General features: G+C 34.3%; 1 protein-coding gene across 1 annotated transcript in view; it reads left to right on the forward strand.

Annotated features, from left to right (window-relative positions):
• The first annotated feature begins 20,300 nt into the window (after window positions 1–20,300).
• LOC107745308 (signal-induced proliferation-associated protein 1-like) overlaps window positions 20,301–23,658 on the forward strand; it is a 34,468-nt gene continuing 31,110 nt past the window's right edge. The window contains exon 1 of the mRNA XM_016559168.1: window positions 20,301–20,622. The gene's annotated coding sequence lies outside the window, so the exon portion shown is untranslated. The remainder of the gene's footprint in view (window positions 20,623–23,658) is intronic.

The following is a 23,658-nucleotide window of genomic DNA, read 5'->3' on the forward strand; positions in this document are numbered from 1 at the left end:
GACTGAACATTCGCCCACCAAAGTTGTTTTTTTTTTTTTTTCATCTGGCCAACGAATACGTTGGCAAATAAGAAATCAGTTTTGGGTCACATGTCCAGAGCCTTTTCCAGCCATATATCTGAGCATTAAACACTAACTGTTAAAGAATCTGAATTAATTCAAAGGGTCAATCACTCATGATGGTTTGGATGTAATCCAAATGATTAAATGGCTCCATCCACCAATGGAGATTTTAATGATTTCCAATACCTTATACTATAATACTTAACTCTAAAGTCATTAAATATAAAAACGTAAATAAGAAAATTGCATTTTCATGAGGAAATGACATTACCATGGCCTTTTGCTGATGAACTAAATCTAATTAGATAATAATTATAAGTAGATCTTGTGGTTCTGTGTTCAAAAGATGTTAAACATTCCTTTAAAAAAAATAAATCTGGCTCTGTTGTTGTGAGATGCCAAAAATATCATCTGTTTCACAACACTAGGTCCATGTTTCAAATACTCTCTCTTTTTTAATGTACTGTATGTTGTAGCATTAGCTGTTAAGATGTGATTTATAAAATTCTTCTGATGATCTGAGAAACTGTCGATATTAGTCTGGGAAATCTGACTCTTATGTTAGTGAGGCATGTAACACATGTATCGCATGCATATTAACTGATATGTTCTTTTCATGTCACCAAATCAGTTGTGGTTGAATTTCAGTGTAAACTCATGGTGGCATAGACAGGTGTGTGTTTGCGTCTGAAATATTATGCAATCAACTGCAATGTTCTTTAAACCTTTGAATTTATTGAATCAAAATGGGAAAAAAATCCCAAACTTTTTGTTTTGTTTTGTTTTGTTTGGTTTTTGTTTTCAAATGAATCTGTCTTGAGAGAGTTAACTGCAATAAAAGATATATATATATATATATATATATACACATTCACATTCAAAGGCCTTTCTTTCACACCACAAATATTGTGTGTGAACAAGACTTTAAGATTTTGAAACTAAACAATTAATTTATGTAAAGTTATTCACACCTTGACTGAACATTCGCCCACCAAAGTTGTTTTTTTTTTTTTTTTCATCTGGCCAACGAATACGTTGGCAAATAAGAAATCAGTTTTGGGTCACATGTCCAGAGCCTTTTCCAGCCATATATCTGAGCATTAAACACTAACTGTTAAAGAATCTGAATTAATTCAAAGGGTCAATCACTCATGATGGTTTGGATGTAATCCAAATGATTAAATGGCTCCATCCACCAATGGAGATTTTAATGATTTCCAATACCTTATACTATAATACTTAACTCTAAAGTCATTAAATATAAAAACGTAAATAAGAAAATTGCATTTTCATGAGGAAATGACGTTACCATGGCCTTTTGCTGATGAACTAAATCTAATTAGATAATAATTATAAGTAGATCTTGTGGTTCTGTGTTCAAAAGATGTTAAACATTCCTTTAAAAAAAATAAATCTGGCTCTGTTGTTGTGAGATGCCAAAAATATCATCTGTTTCACAACACTAGGTCCATGTTTCAAATACTCTCTCTTTTTTAATGTACTGTATGTTGTAGCATTAGCTGTTAAGATGTGATTTATAAAATTCTTCTGATGATCTGAGAAACTGTCGATATTAGTCTGGGAAATCTGACTCTTATGTTAGTGAGGCATGTAACACATGTATCGCATGCATATTAACTGATATGTTCTTTTCATATATCCTATGCCATTTTGATGAATGTTTTGTTTTTATATGTAGAGTGTTTTGGCATTAATTAAAAGAGAAATTAAGATGTGTTTAGAGTGAGAATGTAAATCTGTGGTGTTGCACACTGTAATACAAAAGATGTCTTCTTTTCTTGGTTATGACTGAATGTTATTTTTCTCATGCAACTAACTTTTTTAATGTGCATGTGTGTAGGAATCTCTCAGTGACAATAAATATTGATATTAAAATATCTACATGAGTGACTAAATGAATTGAGCATGACTTATTCAATTCAGTTTAGACTGCTGTTTGGGGATCACAAAAAAAAGAAGACGCATTTCTATTGTAATCAGAATCTAGCTGTAGCTGAATCTAGGATTGTCAGAAAAATAATTGACAGAATTCTTAGGCCACATAGTTGCACTATTACGATTTTCTTAAGTTGTAGCGCCCCCTAGTATTAGATGTTGATTAAATTTGACTGATGTTCTCAAAATATCCTGATTTATCTGTTATACCTTAATGTCCCTTACGAAAAAGAAGTTTATTCAAGTGTGCTATTAGTATACTTCTTTTAAACTAAAAATAGGAAAGTATACTTTTAGTCTACTTTTTATGTACTTCTCAGAAATATACTTAAAATGACATTTAAGTATACTTGACTTATACTTAGAAAAAGTCTAAATATATTTTAGCTATAATTGTGCTCCTAGAATCCGTGTTTTCATTGTTATACTGTAGGGGGCGCTAGTACACATCTTCTGTACAGAATTTCCAAAAAACACAAGTGAAGAAGAAACCGAAACAACAGATGCTTCCACATGTATTCTAACACGATCATCAGACATAAAACAGCATCAAAACTGTGTAACATTATGGAATAAAATGTCGACCAATGAAGAGGTAATAATGACTGTCAAGCTTTGGGGTGTTGATCGACTTTATCTACGTTTTGATTATCATTCTGAATCCAATTCATAGTCTTTTTTCAGCTTTTTGTTCAAAATGTTGTTTATTTCTTTATTTTTTATTTATGAAACTTATCCACATTCAAGTGTTTAAAAAAGGAATGCATGAAGCTAGAAGCAGATACCCTGTTCTTTTGATGTTTTGTATGTTCAGATATTCATGTAACAAAATTCATACAAATTCATACCTAAATAGGGACATAGTAGTATACTTAAAGTAGGATGTAAATTTCACTTAAAGAAAACTTACGAGTATACTTGTAGTATAAAACTACTAAACTAGTAGTTTACTGAGACTATACTTCAAAGTGTACTAAAAATGCAAGTATTTATTTAGTAAACTATCAGTATACCTATAAGTTCACTTTTAGTATAGTTGCAGTACAAACTAAACATTTTGATTTAAACTAGTTGTGTACTCAAAGTTTACTACTGTTATACTTAAAGTATACTTAAAAGTATACTTTTATATACTAGAAAGTGGGCCAATTTAGTCCCAAAGAGTATTGAAATAGTACACTTACAAGTATACTACTAGTACACTGATATTTGTATACTTACTACATAAAGTATACTTAAAAATATACTTGAACTTTACTTAAGTATACTTCATAAAATAAACTTGAAGTATACTACTTTTTGGTAAGGGTAAACAATGTGTGTTTCATGTGAATAAAACACACTGTCAAAGTAAAAAAGTTATTAATATTTCATTGCACTGTAGCAGCACAAAAACTTATGTCTTACTTTCCGATACTCCAGATGTGGTTGTGCGATCAGTACCGATGATTTTGATCATATCATCTACATTCAGTCATCATAACGTATAAAAAATATAAAAAATTGGAAATGTCCTGACTATATTTGTGATATATATGTGGCCCTGTAGCAATAGCCAAAAGTACATTGTATGGGTCAAAATTATCGATTTTTCTTTTATGCCAAAAATCATTAGGATATTAAGTAAAGATCATGTTCCATGAAGATATTTTGTAAATTTCATACTGTAAATATATTAAAAATGTATTATCATTAGTAATATGCATTCCTAAGAACTTAATTTGGACAACTTTAAAGGCGATTTTCTCAATATTTAGATTTTTTTGCACCCTCAGATTCCAGATTTTCAAATAGTTGTATCTCAGCCAAATATTGTCCGATCCTAACAAGCCATACCTCAATGGAAAGCTTATTCAGCTTTATTCAGCTTTCAGATGATATATACATTTCAATTTAAAAAAAATTGACCCTTATGACTGGTTTTGTGGTCCATGGTCAAACACATATACATATAGCTACTCTTCTTCAGCTCATTCCATAGGGATTGTGATGTTCTTGGCAAAACCTTCATTCTGTACTTGATGAACCATTGTTTTCTTTTCTTTTCTTTTTTTTTCTTGAGGTGTGCTTTGGATCATTGTCCTGCTGGAGGAGCTTCCTGGAAAAGGCAGTCAGGTGCTGATTTAATATCTGTTACTGTATTTGTATCCTAACAAGTTGTCCAGGGACTTTGGAAGAAAAACAGCCGTGCAACATCAAAGACACACCATACTTCACAGTGAGGATGAGCATGACTGTTCTTCTGTTTTCACCAAACCAACCTCTTGTAGTTTTTAGTTTTTGTATTTTATAGTATATAACAAACCTCACCAGGACCACTACTAAGAGGTTGTTCTGGAAAATGTGTATGTGTATAGAATGTAGTGATAATATTGTGAAAAATTATACAGAAGGTTAAATTGGGGATTTGATTTAGTCATGAGAAGAGAGTAGAAGGAAGCTTTCTAAAAGGTCTTAGAAGCAAATGAAGAAAAATAAAGAACTGTCTTTTTATAAATACTTAAAAATGACTAAATCTGCAGTTCAGAAGCATCAGGGACAATAGCATCCTTCAATCATGCACTTGTGATCTGCAAAACTGCAACAGTACCAACAATGTCCACTAGATGACCATATAATCATTAAAAATGTCTGGGTACTGGACTGAAAATGTTTAAATATTTCTATTTAGTTTTAATGTATTTTATTTAAGGTTTAGTTTTAATAATTTTAGTACTTCAACTTGCCTAGGCAAATTAACTGAAATACATTTTCATCTAATATTTCTGTTTAATTATATTTTAGCTTTATTTTGAGCTTCATTTACATAAAATTATTATTATTACATTTCAGTTGATTTTTGAAGGATTTTATAGTTTTAGTTAAGTGTTATTTAAATAGTATTATAGTATTAATTAATATTTTCAGTTAGGCTATTAGTTTTTTTAATGATAATTTTCAGTTTTCATTTTTAAGTAATTTAGTTGTGTGCTTTTGTCATTTTATTTATAATTTATTCAGTTTTTTTTTTAAATATAATTTATTTTAGTAATTTTAGTAACTTCAACTTAAACATATTTATTTTAGTTTTTACGTTTTTTTAGTATCTGATATTTATATATAATTTTAGTTCAGCTTTATTGGCACAAAATTATTTTTAAGTTTTAGTTAACACAAACAACACAGCTCCAGAAGAGCTCTGATTGTGGTTGCTTCATCTGCAAGGTTTCAATAAGAAATGCATGTTCTAATAGATATTTTCAACCAACAATAGAACCAACTCATACTTTACTTTCATTTGGGAATTAGACAAAAGGCTTTGTTTGTGTGTGTGTGTGTGTGTGTGTACATGTTTTTCTGTCCCGGTGGGGAATTAAACCTGAATACACACAGACTCATGGGGACTCCCTAAATTGAGGTCCCCATGGGGAAACAAGCTTATTAATTATGCAGAATGAGTTTTTTTTTTTTTTGAGAGTGTAAGTAGAGGAGAGCCGCTCCCAATCCTAGTCATTATAGCACACCTCAAGAGAATGACCGTGTATGTGCTGACATGAGTCAGGAGTGTTTAGGCTTATAAACACACACACACACACACACACACACACACGTACATGCATTCACACACCCGTTCCTCATGGTGCATGCACAAAAATGCTGAGAATTGGATATATAATATAATGGAATTGATGGTTCCATGTAGACCCTTTAACATCCATGGAATCTTTCCATTCCATGAAATGTTCTTTAAAGTGGAACAAAGATTCTTTAGATGATTGAAATGTTCTCCACACTAAGAAAAAAACAAAGGAAACCAAAATGGCATTGCTGCGAAACCCCTTTTTGGGACCTTTATTTCTACTCCATACAAATCTAGTCTTTCTAATCATCCATATATTAGTCTAAAAAAGGATTACTGTAGCTACAGTGAGGAGGAGGCTGAGGAGCCAGAGGGCAAGAGAGATCCAAGCAAAAGGGTGAAGGAGAGAAAAGACAGAAAGACAGGAGGGGGTGGAGAGCAGTAGCGTATGCGGGGCGGAGGAAGGGGCCGGCTTTAGTTTGATGTGAATGGGTATTAAAGACGGCATGCTAGAGGGGCAGAAAAAGACGGAGAGCAGTTCAACCTGCCCCTGTAGGAACAGCACAATGTGAGCTTCTTACAGCAAGCTGTCAACGGTGGATTGCATTTCGGTATTGATATATTTGGGTGAAGCAAAAAGAGAGCAGAGTGATCACAAAAATGCTGGTGTGAGGAGAAGAGACGAGGACGTTAATGTGGAGCTGAGATGAAATCTGGGAGGTAAGGCCAATTGACACAAGCTGCCTGTATCGCCCATTTTGCTGTAAACTGTAAAAATGATTGTTTTTGAAGATTATTGGAATACTATTTAATTCAATGTGTTTCTTGCCATTTCTTTGCAATTCATTGTGAATTTTAGCAATTTCCAACTGAAAATTGTTTCTACACCATTTTTTTCAGTGCACATGCCCATTCTGCGTTTGCATGTGTGGTTTGTGCAGAGGACACAAGTAACAGAGAGGCAGAGAAGAGGATGTGTCAACACAGTAAAGGGAAACACATTGTCAAGCAGAGGAAGTGATGTCTGAGGCTGAAACTGTGCCCTGCTAGCTTCACACATCTACACGTCATCGCTGGCTTGTACAAGCACACACATACAGACCGATACACACACACCGAGCCACCGTAGACCTTTGCTGAGGATGTGCACTAGATGAAGACAGACAGAGGACATGGAGACAAAGAATATGAGGCAATGAGTGGAGAAACACAGATTTAAAAAGGTAAGGATTTCTTTCACATTTTCTAGAATTGGTGTGGATTCATAAAAAGGAGGATTGTGAAGTTTGCACAGATGATAAGTTATTTCCGCAAGCGCTGCTTCTGCTGCTTCTGCTGCTGCTGGTGTTCAAGGTGGAGAGGAAAATGCAAGATGCACTGTAGTGCCTCTATCAATCACTCCCTCATTTAGGATGGGGGGAAGGGTTGCTCTCCAGGCTCTAGGGATACGTTGATAATAGATGAGAATGGAGGGAGTGGAATAAGAATAGGAAGAGCAGAGATATCTTACGTAAGCATGCACAACAAAGGACATGACTGCATGGCTTTTGATGGCAGCACTTGACCCGGTGAAACTGACGTTAATGTGCATAACTGCACCATGGCATCTTGCACCTTGACGCATTTATTCGGATGTGGTGTCATGATGTTAGCGATGCATGAGTCTTTTTTTTCTCATCCTCTCCCTTCTCAGTTACCTCAGTAACACATGTGCTTGTTGGGTTCATTTGATTGTTTTTTTGCTTTGTGAGGTGACTCTGGTGAAAATCATAACTCGTAAACAATCTATGTGATGCTGAACCTGCTTCAGATATATCAGATTATATTAGGACACAATCTACCCTAATTAAAAAGAAAAAAAAGAAGTACTTTTTAGCTTTTTTTTTTTTTTCTCTCTCCGTATTATGGAAATAATATACTTAAGTGTGAACTGATTATAATGTTTTCAGACACTTAATTCCATGTTATGCGTTAAATGTATTGTAAATGTTTCAATTTATATGAAATGCAATTAGCTCACCTTTAGAGTATTTTTTTGACCCACTTAAGTACATCTTTATATGCAATTTCATAGATTGTAGGTATTCATACGTAACATTTACAGATGAAAAAACATATTTTTTTGTACATTTGGGAAGATGCTGAAGCAAACAATATGGATGTACTGACAGCATCTAAAATGCAAGAAGTATTAAGTGCAAATATAGAAATGTAAAATATTTATGAAACATTTATATCATATTTCACTTTTAAATAGTGAGATTTTTACCATTTTATAGATATACAGTATTCATGTAAGTCATTTAACCCTATCAGCAAACCTAAGCAAAAGCACTTATATAATAATATATAACTATATAAAGATTAAAACTTGCAGAAAAATGTACAGTGACAATGATTTTAGTTACAGTATACCATTATGTAGATAAGCTCTAAACCAAGCCCTAACCACTGGCAAGTGTAATAGCAATCATTTATGAAATTATTTAAAAAAAAGCAGTATCAAAGTAGTACATGAGACGATGTGTGACATTCAAAATGAATGATTAAAAATGACAGAAATTTTATTTATGTCAAGATTTTAAAGTGTAGTTTTGTTTTAAATTATGTAAATTCGAAAAGTCATGTAAATGTAACATTTCACACAGAACAGAATAAAATGTTAGAATTTCAAAGCAAATGTGTGAACAACATTAAACATTAAACACAAAATCATTGATATTAAATACAATAGAGTCAACCGATTAATTCCATGAATTAAATATTCATAGATTAAATAAGGATTGGAGGCCTGTAAGGTTTATTTGTTGTCAATATGTCAATATTGTATGCTTTAGTATCTGTGCAAACATACGTAAATGTACGTGTGTTAGAAACACATTTGACATAAAATAAATATGAATACATGGGATTACTTTGCCATTGTATGTGTATTCATACACAGTACAGACGTATCTAAGGTCTGTATGTATAAAAACATGAGACATACAGTATAATTTCTGATGAAATATAAGGATTTTCTCAAGCATTTCTCGAGTCATTTCAATGCAAGACAGAACAGCACTCAAAATTAGCATGTGATCAGTATGTCTTAGCATTTCTGGGGTGCAAAGAGTAGAAAATCAATAAAAGTGCTGCGAGTGTCTGTGGGAAACTCCGAGCTTAATGCCACGAACACCAACTGCTGTGTGAGATATCACTATCAAAGAAGAGCTGAGAAATGCACACAAATTTGCACCAGTGTTGAAACTCAACAAAAGTGTAATGATGAAATTGGGAAAGACAAACAAGCTTTTTTGCTCAGACATATAACAGTGAGGTAAGGAGGATGAGGAGACTTCTTATAATAACATTATTCAGCACAACTTGGAAAAAACTTGATTCCATTCATCTTACTCTGACCTGCTCTTACATGCAAGTCAAGCTAAATATAGAGTGTAATGTAAAAATGGCACACTTAAATATTAAATGCTTTGACCCAAATGATAGGAAGCTGTGTTGATGTAGATGCATGGTGCTCTATATAAGAGCTAGTGAGGGAGACGGATCCCATTATCACATGACAGGCCACAAAAATGATTCTACCATTAAAATGCACAATATTGTCTAAAGCGTTAATCATTTACACATGACCAACTTTATAGGCGTACATGGTATTAAAGGAATAGTTCACCCAAAAATTAAAGTTTTGCTGAAAATGAACTCAATCTAAGATATAGATGGGTTTGTTTCTTCATAGCAACAGATTTGGAGAAATGTAGCATTGCGTTACTTGCTCAGCAATGGATGCTCTGCAGTGAATGGGTGCCGTCAGAATGAGAGTCCAAACAGCTGATAAAACATCACAGTAATCCACAAGTATTCCACACCTCTCCAGTCCATCAATTAAAATCTGGAGAAGCCAAAAGCTGCGTGTTTGTGTCTTTATCCAAAAGCGACAGATCTGTAGAATGAGGACGTGTGTCTAATTTGGTAGTTTTTGTTGTTTCTCGTCATTGACATTAGTGTGTATATTTGCACAGTAAACTCTTATTAGATGATTATTGTGGTGTCTGTGACATAAAATAAGCATATCATATGCTTGATTAGCCGTTAGTTTGACTGCAATTTGGTTTTGTGAGATATCTTTGAAATGTTAGGCTATTTGGTGATAATTACAGGAAACCGAGAGAAGCTGCAGTTGTAATACATTGCTATACTGAGAATCCTTGGGGGTTGAGCAATGAATTTACATTTTAAAGGCACTGACTGAAGATAACCAGGAGACATTACACACAAAATGTAAAAGAAGAAAGGAAAAAAGTGTGAACTCTAGTGTTCTAACACTTTTAATCATCGCATGGCCTACATTATTGTATACTGACATTATGCCAGCCATTAGCTGACTCAATTTTGGCTGATGTGCCCAGTGCATTTTGCAGAAGTAGCATTTTTCATTCAAATAGAGTGTGTTTAACAGCAATAACAATGCAGCAATGTCTGCCAACTATATCGCATAACATGTCTTGACTCAACAGGGATCAATGCTCTCATCTTGCAGCATGTTATGTGATGGCAGACATCACAATAAATGATAAATGGTTCGAGGAACCGTCAGAGCAGAGTGAATTTTCTTCTGCGGTGAGGAAAGCAAAAACATCTTAAATGAACGCTCTCACACACGACTGTGGGCACTTGCACACAAAGAGGACGTTTGTGCACCGTTTCTCTTTAAGCCATCTGACAATTGCTTGATTGTTTGATAAGAGGCCTTTCAATAGTCTCCTTACATTTAAATACTGACTGGTTAGATTGGACGTGCTGGATGCAGTGCATCTGTTGCTGTGAGTAAAATAGCAATGCTTACATGTCTGTACTAGTGTCTCAAAACGAATTTCAAGATGCATTTACAATAGTTCTTTTTTTCTCGGTCTGATCACGCAAAAGACTCCATCTGGCTGGTTCTAGTATATTTAAGCTGTGATTTACTAAAGGTACTAATTTGATTGCGCAGTCTAACAAATTGCATGCAAACTTTGTGGCCATATGGATGATTTAAGAATACTTGCACAAACAGGACCATGTGCTAATAGACACAACAATATTTAAAGGAGGCTTTCACTTGCAGCCAAGGATGTAGCCACCATTATAATTGAGGGAGAGATTTCAACACAATCTCATGGTGATTCATAACTATTTTAAGTTTTGGTGAAATTGGTGACTAATTTGTATGAATTCGTATGAGCTCATTTGTACGTTTTCATGCAATCTACTGATGCCCAACTAATGGTTAGGGGCTCTGATCTATATAATGACTGGATTTCTCATTGCTGACAGCCAAAACACTGACCTAAAATCACCCGATTTGAAGCGTTTAAGTCCGTTCTGTACATAGTCAGCGTGATTTCCCAGAATAAGTTATGATGCATGCTTTTTAAAAATTTTTCCTGATGGAGAAACATCTATTTCACACTCTTCAAGATTGTGCAAATTTACTAGCATTACAGTTTCCATAGGAGTAAAATGTTATGTATATATGTTGAATTCATTATTAATTTAAACAACATTTAAATCATTACCTACTTCAAAATGAATGCTGAAACCATTGTTGAAACATTTGCAGTTAGCGAATAAAAACACAAAAAACAAAATTACATAAACGGCGAATAACTGTACAAGGCGAATTAAGGTATATGCGTATACAAAGCAATAAACTTTATTCAGATTTCAGAATGAGCACTTTGCCGTTTGTAATACATATGTTGAAGATCTCATCCGTCGGATGCTTGTCATGTTCATCTGATGTTCGCTACTGTAATGTATATGAACATAACTTTTTAATAAGCAGGGGAAATTCCCGACATTAAACAAAATAACAATTTACGTGCTTAGGACGTTTGCATTGTAAGAATGTACAGGGATACTTCAGATATAAAAACGCTGATTCGTTAGGTGATGTTTTCTCATTAAAATCATACGACTTTATATTAATTCAATAGAATGCATGTGAATACTAGGGAATACCAATATGGCAGCACTTTTATGATGCCATGAGCAATTCCCTATTATAGATCAGTGGTTAGGGTCTACTTTCATGCTTGCTTTTAAAAAAAACATGCATATTTTCTTGCAAAAATATGAAATTGTCACTTCATAAGATGGAAGTTTGGTTGTGAGATTGGGTTGGACATTCGCCTCTTTTTTTAACAAATTAATGACTTAATACCTTCTCGTCCCACACAACATACAAAACGTCACACATCTTGCAAAAGCAAACACTTCATTCAAAACTATTTGGTATTTTTGCGTGGTAACTGTACACGCAAACATAAAATAATTAGCCACATACACGCCAAACTACACACAGATGTGAAAGATGTAAAACTACTCTGGTGTGTCTTTTGCTTGTTCAGAGTGCAGTGGAGCGCAGGAGTTTGTCACAGCACTCGCTCATACATGCATATGCACATATACACTGTATAATACAGTATGCATGTACAACTGATGAATTTTACAGTTATGCAGCTGAACTGAATCAATGCTGAACTGACTTGAGCTCTATAATGACACAAGACTTGTTAGAGCTGCTTTACAGCAGAATTTGAATCTATTGTGAAGCTGCTGTGAAACAATCTATATTGCCTAAATAAAGTTGACTTTCTGACTTGGCTTGTATGCATATTCAGTGTATGTATGTGTGCGTGTGTGTGTGTGTGTGTGTGTGTGTGTGTGTGTGTGTGTATGTACACACATATACACACATATATACATATGTATACAATGTAAACAGAAATGCAAGGGGGTAAAATAATTTCTTTCTCAAAACACTGAGTTTTGATTTCTAAGTGAAGAAATGATGTGTAAGTGTTTTCACACATGATCACTGGCTGTAGGTCATCGGTAGGTTTTGCAGAAAGTCTGTTTCACAATAGCAAACTGAGTTTAAAGTGTGTAGTTTAGCAGTCTTGGTCTATAGATTAGGTAGATGAGTGAATGGTTTCACTGAGTGCGCTTCAAGTACCGCTTTTAGTGTCTAAGCAATCTTTAAAAACCTGCTTATCCTGAACAACTTTTTTGTCTTGATTTAACATTTAGAGAATGTCTGTGTTCATGATTTAGAGCGTATGATGTGTTTGTACACAGTAGATGTTTTCCAGATGAAGAGCTCTTTGACAGACAGATGTCTAATTCGACAAATCTTTGAGACTCTAAACATGAGAGAGATGAACAGATGAACAGGATGCACTATTGCATTTGTTGTCGAATATTTAGAGTGCTTTGTCCAGTTTCTCATGTTTATTGTTTAAAACAGATTATCTGTACATTCCTTGAAACAAGCAAAAATATGAAACCTAGACAAGTCAAACGAGCTTGATATTAGAAGAAATGAGCCCAGGGCTCAAGTCACCCCAAGCTCATTAATATTAATTAGGTCAAGAGAATAGACTCTCTAAGAAGGTCATATCAAGCAATGTCTGCATGGCCTAGTTGATATTCATAAGCTAAAAATGTGTAAATTCACACCTGATGCCTTGTTTTCAGCAGATAAATTAGATGTAGTTTTACAGTAGCCTATTTGGCCAAAGAGATGCAACTTACAAAAAAACTAAAATTACAAAGACGTTTCCATACTATTATTAATATATGTCATTTCTTTAATAATTTATGATACACTTGAGAAAAAAAAAAAGAAGTTTTCTTATTTGTGACGTCAAGAAAGAACTGTTCATTGAAAGGTTCTTTGAGGAACCCAAAATGGTTCTAATCACTGCAGAAACCCCCTTTTGGACCTTTATTTTTTAGAGTGTATAAGTTTATATTAGTTGAAAGTGGGGAAAAAAAATAGTGCGATGAGAGGAGAATGTAAATTAGGAAAAGGAGGGTGCTGAAAGGCTCTGAAGCAGGCGCAGGTGCAGAGACATCAGTATGGACAGAGTGGACAGTGTGACAGAAGTATAATGGATGTAGTGATGGAGGGAAGGGTTCTCACTCTTTCTTTGTGTGAGTGTGTCTCACTCTGTCTTTCACTGGAACAGTTGTTCTTCCTGTCCATTTGGGCAATAAGCCCCATTTCTGTAGAGATTTAAAACATAAATACATACACATTAATGAGGACATGCTACAGACCACTATTGTTTTTATATAAATCTAATTTCCTATATATATATATATATATATATCCCTTTTTTTGTTTTTTTTTTGTTTTACATTTGTAGAAATGAAATATTTACACTAGCAGTCAAAATTTTGGAATAATGACAATTTTTTTTACTTTTTGGATGAAGTCTGTTGTGCTTACCAAGGCTGCATTTATTTGATTCAAAATATAGTGAAAACAGTAAAATTTTGAAATATTTTTACATTTTAAAATAACTGTGTTCTACTTTGAAACATTATAAAATGAAATTTATCCCTGTGATACAAAGCTGATTTTGTAGCATCATTACAGTGTCACATGATCCTTCAGAAGTCATTCTGATATGCTGATAGAAACGAGTTATTTTAAATTCTAACAATATTTATTTATTTTCCTGTATTTTTGATCATATAAACAAAGTGAACAGGAGAGACTTCTTTCAAAAACATTAAAAACTCCTAATTATTCCAACCTTTTGACTTGTAGTGTACTTTTTTCATGAATAAGGTAATCACCAGACTGCTCCAAAGGGGGAATTTGTAATAATAAAACCTATATACACACATGTTGTTAATAATACAGGAAGGAACATGTACATACGTGCAGAAATGGACGTATAGATAGAGGAAGTCACCAGAACTCGCACATAGAAAACATCCAAACCATAGTAGCATAAGAAATAAAATACCAAACTTAATTCCCTTTGTGTTGTTTTGTCATGTCAAGTTCCTCTTCCTCTTCGTGTGTCATACAAGCACACAACTCATAAAACACCTGCCATTTCAAATGCAGCCAACAGATTCAAAAGCTCTAAAAGAAAGTGTCTATTTTGTTGCTAAACTTCTCCAATATGAAGTCTGCTTGTGTCTTCTATCTCTGTCTGTGAACATTTTTCACATTAAGACATGCAACATTGGCAAGATTGTTTCATTTCAGCCCCATGAGCCAAGCTGTAGACTTCCTGCTTGAGGTTTTGTTCTTGTTCTAAAGTTTGAATTCGAGATGGAGCAAAAATCTACGACTTTTTAAGCATATCCTCAATGTGGTATCCTGATGGTTTGCTTATGAATAACCGCATATGTCCTTAAACATGTCCTTCCATGTTTATGCATATTTACTACATTTCCTTATGGACACTTTTATTTTGTCAGTCCTCTGCTATTTGTGTCGAGCAGACATTTTTTGACACTGAACATAAAATGGCATTTATTTTTTTTATTTAAGTGTTCAGTGTCATATGCTAAAAATAGTGTTGCTTCAAGCACTGGGGTGACCTTGCACAAGTACCACATTAGGGGAACATGGGGCGGCCAATTTTGGGTTACTTGGGTTGCTCTCTAAGTGCTGAGAAATGAGATAGAGACACAACTAATACACAATTTTCAGGACGCTTGTGAAAAAGATGTGCACTTAATTGTACTGAATGTGCAGTTGTCGTGTTCTTCAAATCTTAAAAGTGTGTGTGTGTGTGTGTGTGTGTGTATACAGTGTCCTACACTAATATTGGCACCCCTGGTAAATATGAGCAAAGGTGGCTGTGAAAATAAATCTGCATCGTTTATCCTTTTGATCTTTCATTCAAAAAATTCACAAAATTCTAACCTATCATTGAAGTAAAACAATGGAAAGTTCTCTAGTTCACGGTAGCCACAATTATTGGCACCCATTTATTGCAACTTCCTTTTCCCAATATAACGGCTCTGAGTTTTCTCCTATAATGCCAGGTTCGGATTTTTTATCTGTTGGTATTTGATATGGATCCATGATGCCAATATCTGAACAAGATGTCCAGGACCTCTAGAACAATAGGCCCACAACATTAAAGATCCAGCAGTATATTTAACCGTGGCCATGGGGTACTTTTTATCCCTGTTTGCACCAAACCTGGTGGGTTTGCTGCCAGAAAAATATTTTTTTTCTTCATCTGACCATAGAAGCCAGTCCCGTTTGAAGTTCCAGTAATGTCTGACAACTGAATTTGCTGGAGTTTGTTTCTGGATGAGCGAGGAGGATTTTTCTTGAAACCTTCCCGAACAACATGTGGTGATGTAGGAGCTGTTTGATATTTTTTTTTAAGCTTTCTGACCCCAAGACTCAACTAATCTCTGCGGTTCTCCAGCTGTGGTCCTTGGAGAGTCTTTGGCCACTCAAACTCTCCTCCTCACCGTGCATTAGGACGAGATAGACACACGTCCTCTTCCAGGCAGATTTGTAACATCTTTAGTTGATTGGAACTTCTTAATTATTGTGCAAGGAATGACTAATTAAAGGGAACACGTCACACCTGGGGAGGGAAAACACAACACAAAGAGTCCAGGGGCGTGACAGTTATTCAATATCACATTTGAAGTTAATTTTTTGTGTACTATATTTTTTCTTCATCATTACAAATGTGTAATTACAATTACATTTTAAATGCGTGACATATAAGTTTCTGTAGAAATTTTAGTGTGCCATAAATCAGAACAGTCGGCAGAAATTTAATCATATTTAAAATACAATAGAAGTAATTATGAAATTAAATTTAAGATGCAATGTTTTCGGACATTTAAATGCAAGTTGATTGCAATTAAATGAAAACGTGTTATAGTTTAAACTTATGTCAAATGCAATAAGCTGAACTTAAAAGTAAATACCAAGGGTGCCAATTTTAGTGGATACTAAAAACTACTTGCAGGTAGTATAATATTACTTTGTTTCCTAAGACACTTAAGTACACACTTTCCAATAATGTCAAATTAAAGGTTGTACTTTAACGTGCATTATAACCAATTATGGTTTAATAATCTTAATCTTTTGTTGTGTTTTACACTTATTTTGATGTGTTGACTAACATACTAAAGCACATGTGAAGTACTTGATCATTTTAACTATGTGTTATTCAATATCACATTTGAAGTTAATTTTTTGTGTACTATATTGTTTCTTCATCATTACAAATGTGTAATTACAATTACATTTTAAATGCGTGACATATAAGTTTCTGTAGAAATTTTAGTGTGCCATAAATCAGAACAGTCGGCAGAAATTTAATCATATTTAAAATACAATAGAAGTAATTATGAAATTAAATTTAAGATGCAATGTTTTCGGACATTTAAATGCAAGTTGATTGCAATTAAATGAAAACGTGTTATAGTTTAAACTTATGTCAAATGCAATAAGCTGAACTTAAAAGTAAATAAATTTAAACTATGATATATTTTCATTTAATTGCAATCAACTTGCATTTAAGTGTCCGAAAACATTACATTCAGTTCACACTTAAGTATATTCTTTTAGAGTGTATTAATTCCATAATAATTTGTTTACATAAAGACAAAGTTGGATTCCATAATCCAGCTACAAAGATTTTAATACTCAGGATGTTGTAATGTTTTAAGTGGTGAAGCTATTCTCTTTTGACATTTTTGGCTAACGCTTGAAGTGAAATTATCATCCATCAAAAGCACTGCTGTAAATATTGATTTTATTTTACTCACCTTTACTCATCATATCAGTTGTTTATAAATATCAATATGTGCTAAATAATTCACAGAGCATCTTCAGTATGATATCAACTTGCAGTGACAGACTGACATGACGTTATGCAGGAGGAAGTAAAACACGATAAGAAGAACCAAGAATATTTGAACTTTTGAACAAAATAATTTATGTAAATTTGCAAATTCACTTGTCTCGTGGAAGATCTCTCTTATTAAGAGAACTGTATTCAAGATCTCAGGGACACTAAATCCAGTCCCTAATGATCACAGGAGTTTCATTTGAGACGTGTGTGATAACTGCAATCTGTCTTGGTTGACCACTTCTGATTGTATCTCACATGTTAATAGTGTAAACAGGGCCTTGGTCTAGCATTTGCTTTTTTTTATACAATCTACAACGTATACACATGCATTGTTCCAATTTTATTGACAAAAATGAGGAAAAATTATTTAGCTTTGTATGAGAGCGTATGTTAAAATATACAAATCACTTACAAAACATGAGTGCGGAGGAAACAGTGTAGAGAGAAACTACACATTGAACTAAACGGACGTTCACCTTGTTCTATCAGGCCAGGCAGCATGGCATGACAGTTTCATCCTCCCAGCATACATAAAGGTCAGCCGGCATCACATCATTTCCTGTCAAACAGGAAGTAAGCCCTATAATAAGGGTGACGGTCAGAGCAGGCAAGAAACATAAGATACAGCTTCTCTGAAATAAAAAACCCACATTCGCCTTTACTCTGCTTTCTGTTCTTCAATCGAACTATTATTTATATAACATATATTGATTGTATATGTGTTCCCATTATGTGCAGCAGAGATCGCAACACTGAAAGCTTTTAAAACCCTTTTCACGGTTTAATCCCTCACTGCATACAGGGAATTTAAAACTGTAAGAGACACTGGGCATCATAGCAAGCTGTGTATCATAGCAACTTGACAGGGTTTAAGTGTTTTGCATAGGTCCCAATGGGTCATTGCAATTTTCAAAAATCAAAACTGTTTTGCTGAAATATGGATATATGAAATACAGGGGGGGAGCAGTGACTGCGTACTAATTTTATGGGGACATGGAGAACAAAAAAGTCAGAAATTCAGAAAGAGCTTTATTGCCAAGTATGTTTACACACATAATGAATTTGTCTTGACGTCAAGAGCTTCCAGTGTAGAAGAAAGTACCGACATACAGATGCATGATGCATAGGAATTACACAGTAGAGATGAAATATAACACTAATATAAGAAAAACGTAAAATTAAATAATGCAATATAATACAGGGGTAGAAATATAGAGAAAAACATAAATAATTTTTAAATGCATGTACAGATATGTTATTTACAAGTGTACAGTTTATGTAATTTACAAATGTACAATTTTCATAATAAACCTACACATTATTAGCTGTTTAATAACATAGTCAACTCAAAGGCTAATGATACCAATTACTGTTATATGTCTGATGCTGATACAGAGCGATACATAAAATGCATTACTATTCTGCTACATGGACACTGTATAATTCCCTCTTCCTCTTCTTCTTTGGAGTCAGCTTCTGGTTCAAACATACATGGCTGAATGAATGCAATATTGCTACTTGCCATTGTGATTTTACAACTTCAGATAACCGGGTGAAAGTAGAGCAGGTGTGATTGAGTGGAGGCGGGGCTAATTTGCATGTTCATGAATCTGCATACACTAAATGAGGTAAGGGTAGAGTTACATTTAAGTCATTTTAAGGCATGAAGAAATTATTTGCACAGGAAAAAAAAAACATTTAAATATGTCATTTTGATGATCAAAGGTGCGTTTTAGGGGTAAAATTAAATTAGTGACAGCAGAGGGACTTTACAAATTAGTTCGAAGGAACGTATCAGGCACGGTTTTTAGATAAATGCATAAAAAAAGTGTGTTTGTGTTAAAGGTCAGGTTGACCAAGTGCATCTAAGAGCTACTTTGTCTTCGGCAATAATAATAATAAATACATAAATGAATATATTATCCTATAATGCTGATTTATGTTTGTGCTTGCATATTTGCCAGTCCATAAATTATACTTATGTTTTGACCCTTGGTTGTTCCTTCATCTTAAATCAGACTTCCTGCCCAATAAAGACTTAATATTTGTAGCCTGAACATATAATATGCCAACATTTACATTTTAGTTCCCAATCAGCAATGATCTATATGTAGATTTGTAGATATAGAACATATTTGCATCTATTTTCAGCTACCAATTATTCATGCATGAACTCACAACAGTAAAAAACACATTAGCAGGTGATGCACCAGAAACTGAAAATAAGTGAGAGAAAGCAGAAAGGCCACAATCATATTGACACTATGAAATATTTATGATGTTTGATAATGCATCCTAAATGTTTTATGTAGTGTAAACATAAATGACAAAAAGACATGCAATAGCTAGTCTCCACTGAAAGTTCAAAATATCCTCTTACCCACAAACATACAAGCAAAACACAAACCACATAATGAGACACATGTCTAAAGAAAGAAATCTGAAAAACAAGGCCCAAAAACAATTATTCATGTGAGTGCTCAGTGATAAGGCTGGACCATAAAGACATGAATGGCTTAATGAAAGCTTTGTGCAAATACATGAAAATCTAAAATGCTATAGCAACAATAAACTGTACTACATTTTTAATAAAAAATCAGAAAATTGGAAGTGAAACTGAAAGCTAAATCGGCGTACTGAGAATGGGGTCTCAGTAATTTCCCATATCAGAAAGAGGAAACAGACAGTGCACAAGTAACCAAATGTGTTAAATAAATGCACAACATAATTCACACGAAATGCACTACAGATTATGTTGAATCCTTATTGGATTGTTTTAACATCTGTTGACCAAAACAAGCGTTCATTCCTCTTAAATAAACCCATCTTGGCGATTGAATGAGATGTGCAGTTGCCCACCAATCTAACGAATTATTTATTTCGTGCAACATTTCGGCCTTTACAATGAGGGAGAAGCACCCGTTGTGGCATTCGATGCTGCTGCATTTGCTCAGTGCGCATATGTTCCCCCCAAATCTGCACTAAGCAGAAAAACCGTCTCTTTCAAGAGAGGAGAGTGTGAAATGAGATCAGGGCACCGTGTGTGTGTGTGTGTGTGTGTGTGTGTGTGAGTGTGAGAGAGAAAGAGAGCAAGAGAGAGAGATGAAACCGTCAAATCCTCGTCGTTCACCTTTAAAATCCATCACCGCAGTGCTTGCGTATTGGAGCTTGGCTGGCGCGCGCATCGGAAGGGCTCGCTGCACCATTGCACCTGTTCTCGAGGTTGCAAATCACAGGAAGTCGCTGTGCAAAAACGGCGTATTCGTCGAGCTTACGGTTTAGGCTGAAAGACGTCAGTTCGACAAGAATTACCCGAGAGCGGAAGAGACCAGACAGCTGTCAGACATCGCTTTGTTGTCGGTGAGTTTCATTCGAGAACGCTGTTTTTAATGCGAGTGACACCAAATGCCACACTGATGCAATCGGCACGGAGACAGTAGCGGCGTCCTGTAAGTGAGAAAGGATGCGCTCGTTCGCTTCTTTGTTCGTTCGGTGACTTCGTCCTGTTCCGGTTGGCATTGCTGAAATGTAGCAGGCAATGATTCATATCGTCGTCTATTCAGTGCAAGCAGCCTTTGTTGTTATAATGATCATATAAACGCTCGTTTTATCGTTAAGCGATTTGTTTAAGCGTTGATGAGTCGGAGGCAGGCAGATTATTAACTGCATCCACACTGCTCTTATTGCGCTGCCCTCTTTTTAGCGACATTTGGATGCAATTTAGTGCATTGATGCTCATAGGAAAGAAACGGCACATCAGCTCAAAAACGATGCGGAGAAAGACATGATCTATTCAGGGCGGTCCTGGGGTTAATGGATATTTGGGTTTAGCCAGACATCTGTGGATGCGTGTGGAGCCATCCATTGATTAAATGTTGGAAACATAAGAAGGACAATACTTTAATGTTGAAAGTTTTAATGAAATAGTTCCAAATTTGAAACAATAATGGCTAAAGCTAAAAATGACTCACCAGTCTTTAACGAAATGGGCTTAGAATTGTGGATTTACACAACTTTTTGATGTTCATTGCATAATAATGATTTTTGCAAGAACCCCAGATGGCCTCATTCATGTCAAATATTTTGATTTATGTTTCTGAAATTTTAAGTGCTTTTTACATCTGACCAAAACGACAACACATTCTTTTAGTGACTTCATGGCAAGCCAATTTATCCTAAAGCTTCCAGCATTATTGGTCATAATTCAGTTCTGGCTAATGCAAATTTAGATATATAATTTAGAATGCAGTTTTGACTAGGGATGCATCAATTTGTCATAGGTATGTGTTTTTTTGTATTAAGTATTTTTATTTTGTGTTTTTTAGTATTGTTTAGTTAGCATGTTAGTGAAGTATGGACAGGTTACACTGATTTAAATTAAGAAAAAAAAACATTCCTTGTATCAGATCTGTATGGGCTGATATGCAGAATTCAGTTATCAGAATATGTCTTTGTCTCAGTTGACTTCCTTTTTTTTATTTTAGAGACTACAGTTGAGTTTTCACAAGTCTAATTCAAGAGCTCTTCCAGCATTATTGGTCATAATTCAGTTCTGGCTAATGCAAATTTATTTGTATTAAGTATTTTTATTTTGTGTTTTTTAGTATTGTTTAGTTAGCATGTTAGTGAAGTATGGACAGGTTACACTGATTTAAATTAAGAAAAAAAAACATTCCTTGTATCAGATCTGTATGGGCTGATATGCAGAATTCAGTTATCAGAATATGTCTTTGTCTCAGTTGACTTCCTTTTTTTTATTTTAGAGACTACAGTTGAGTTTTCACAAGTCTAATTCAAGAGCTGTCTAATGATATTAAGACAAAAACAATCACATTCAGGTTATTCTTAATTTACTTAACTTGTAGATATCTGTAATTCAATAAGACTAGTCAAAATTAGACTGTAATTCTATTACAATCTGTAATTACAACTAGTCATTAATTTTTGGCTAGTCAGAATTATATTCGTACTCATCAATTTAAAGTTACAGATCTAATATTATTACATTTGGTAAGAATAAAATAGTAATTGTAAGATCTTTACAAGGTTGGAATAGCATTATAGATATCATCAAATTAATTATTACTAGTAAAAATGTAATTAAAAGACTTCTGCGATAGTAATTCGTACTAGTCAGAATTGCATCTATATTCACAAGCAACTCATTATGGTAATTGCATCTCATGAATATTAATTGGAGCTTTAATAATAAGCCAGGCGAGAAAGTGGGCCGTGGATGAGGCCAAGAATGAGTTAAAGCAGTTGCAGAACATTACCACTGAATTTCAAAGAGTTCTCTGTATCTCCAGGAGTCAGATCACAGTATGGACTGTACTATAGTATTTTGTGTTACATGGAAGATGGATGGATGGATGGAGGAATGTTGAATATGTTGGCTAAATGCCAATATCCATAAATGACAATGTCTACCTTCAGCAAGATTTGAAAAGAGAAAGAGATGTGTAAACAGTTTGTTTTGCATTTGACGAGGAGTAAAAATTTGGTCGCAGAGCTTTATAATAGAAATTATGACTTAAGATGCCATTTTTACTAGTCAAAAGTCATCAAGTCATGATTGAGATTAACAATGTTTATTTTCACTGCTAAAATGTATATGTTTGTGTCTGTAGTGTAATTCAAAAGCTCTACAATGGCATTTTTTGCAATAAAGTGCTGTGGTAGAGTTCTGTATTTGGAGATTTTACTAGTGATAACTCAATTAGAGAGCTTTTTATAGACTTTTTACAAATGCAGTTGTAAAGCTCATGATTTTTTTTTATTTGTCAAAATTAAATTGCAACAAAGAACACTGGTGACATTAAAATACAAAACTGCTTGCCATACTTTTTTTTAAATTTTTTTTAAAAAATCATTTCCACAATGGGCACCATAATAATTCAGATGATATTTAATTTTGTTGCAGAATAAACTACATGCGCCAAACTTTATGTGACACTACATCTCATACCTTAGAACTCTTAATGATTATTATTTATCAAAACAAAAGTCATCAGGCATGTGTCTGTGATATTAATCTTCCTCTTCCTCTTCCTCCTTTCCCCAACAAACCAGAATGCAGAGATAGAGATCCTGAAAGAGGGTGTGTGCAGGAGCAAATAGTAAGGCAAAAATCATGCAACCTGGACTTTAAAAACTTGGCAAACAATGTTGCATATTTTATGAGTACTTTCCGATGTATTGGCGAAGTTTGCAGGAAGCCCCCTCCTCCTGTGAGCAGAGCAGCTATTGTGCAGGTCTGCTGGGTGGATGTGGTCTGATGTACGCCATAGTCTCTATGCTATTTTTGACTGAAAGGAAGTGTATAAAAATAAAAACGGTTCTACCTTAGCAACCACATCATGTTTGCGCTGACGTTTAAATAGGCCTGTGACCACC

This window comes from Sinocyclocheilus rhinocerous, unplaced genomic scaffold (assembly GCF_001515625.1).
Source record: "Sinocyclocheilus rhinocerous isolate Xijiao unplaced genomic scaffold, SAMN03320098_v1.1 scaffold1399, whole genome shotgun sequence".
NCBI lineage: Eukaryota > Metazoa > Chordata > Actinopteri > Cypriniformes > Cyprinidae > Sinocyclocheilus > Sinocyclocheilus rhinocerous.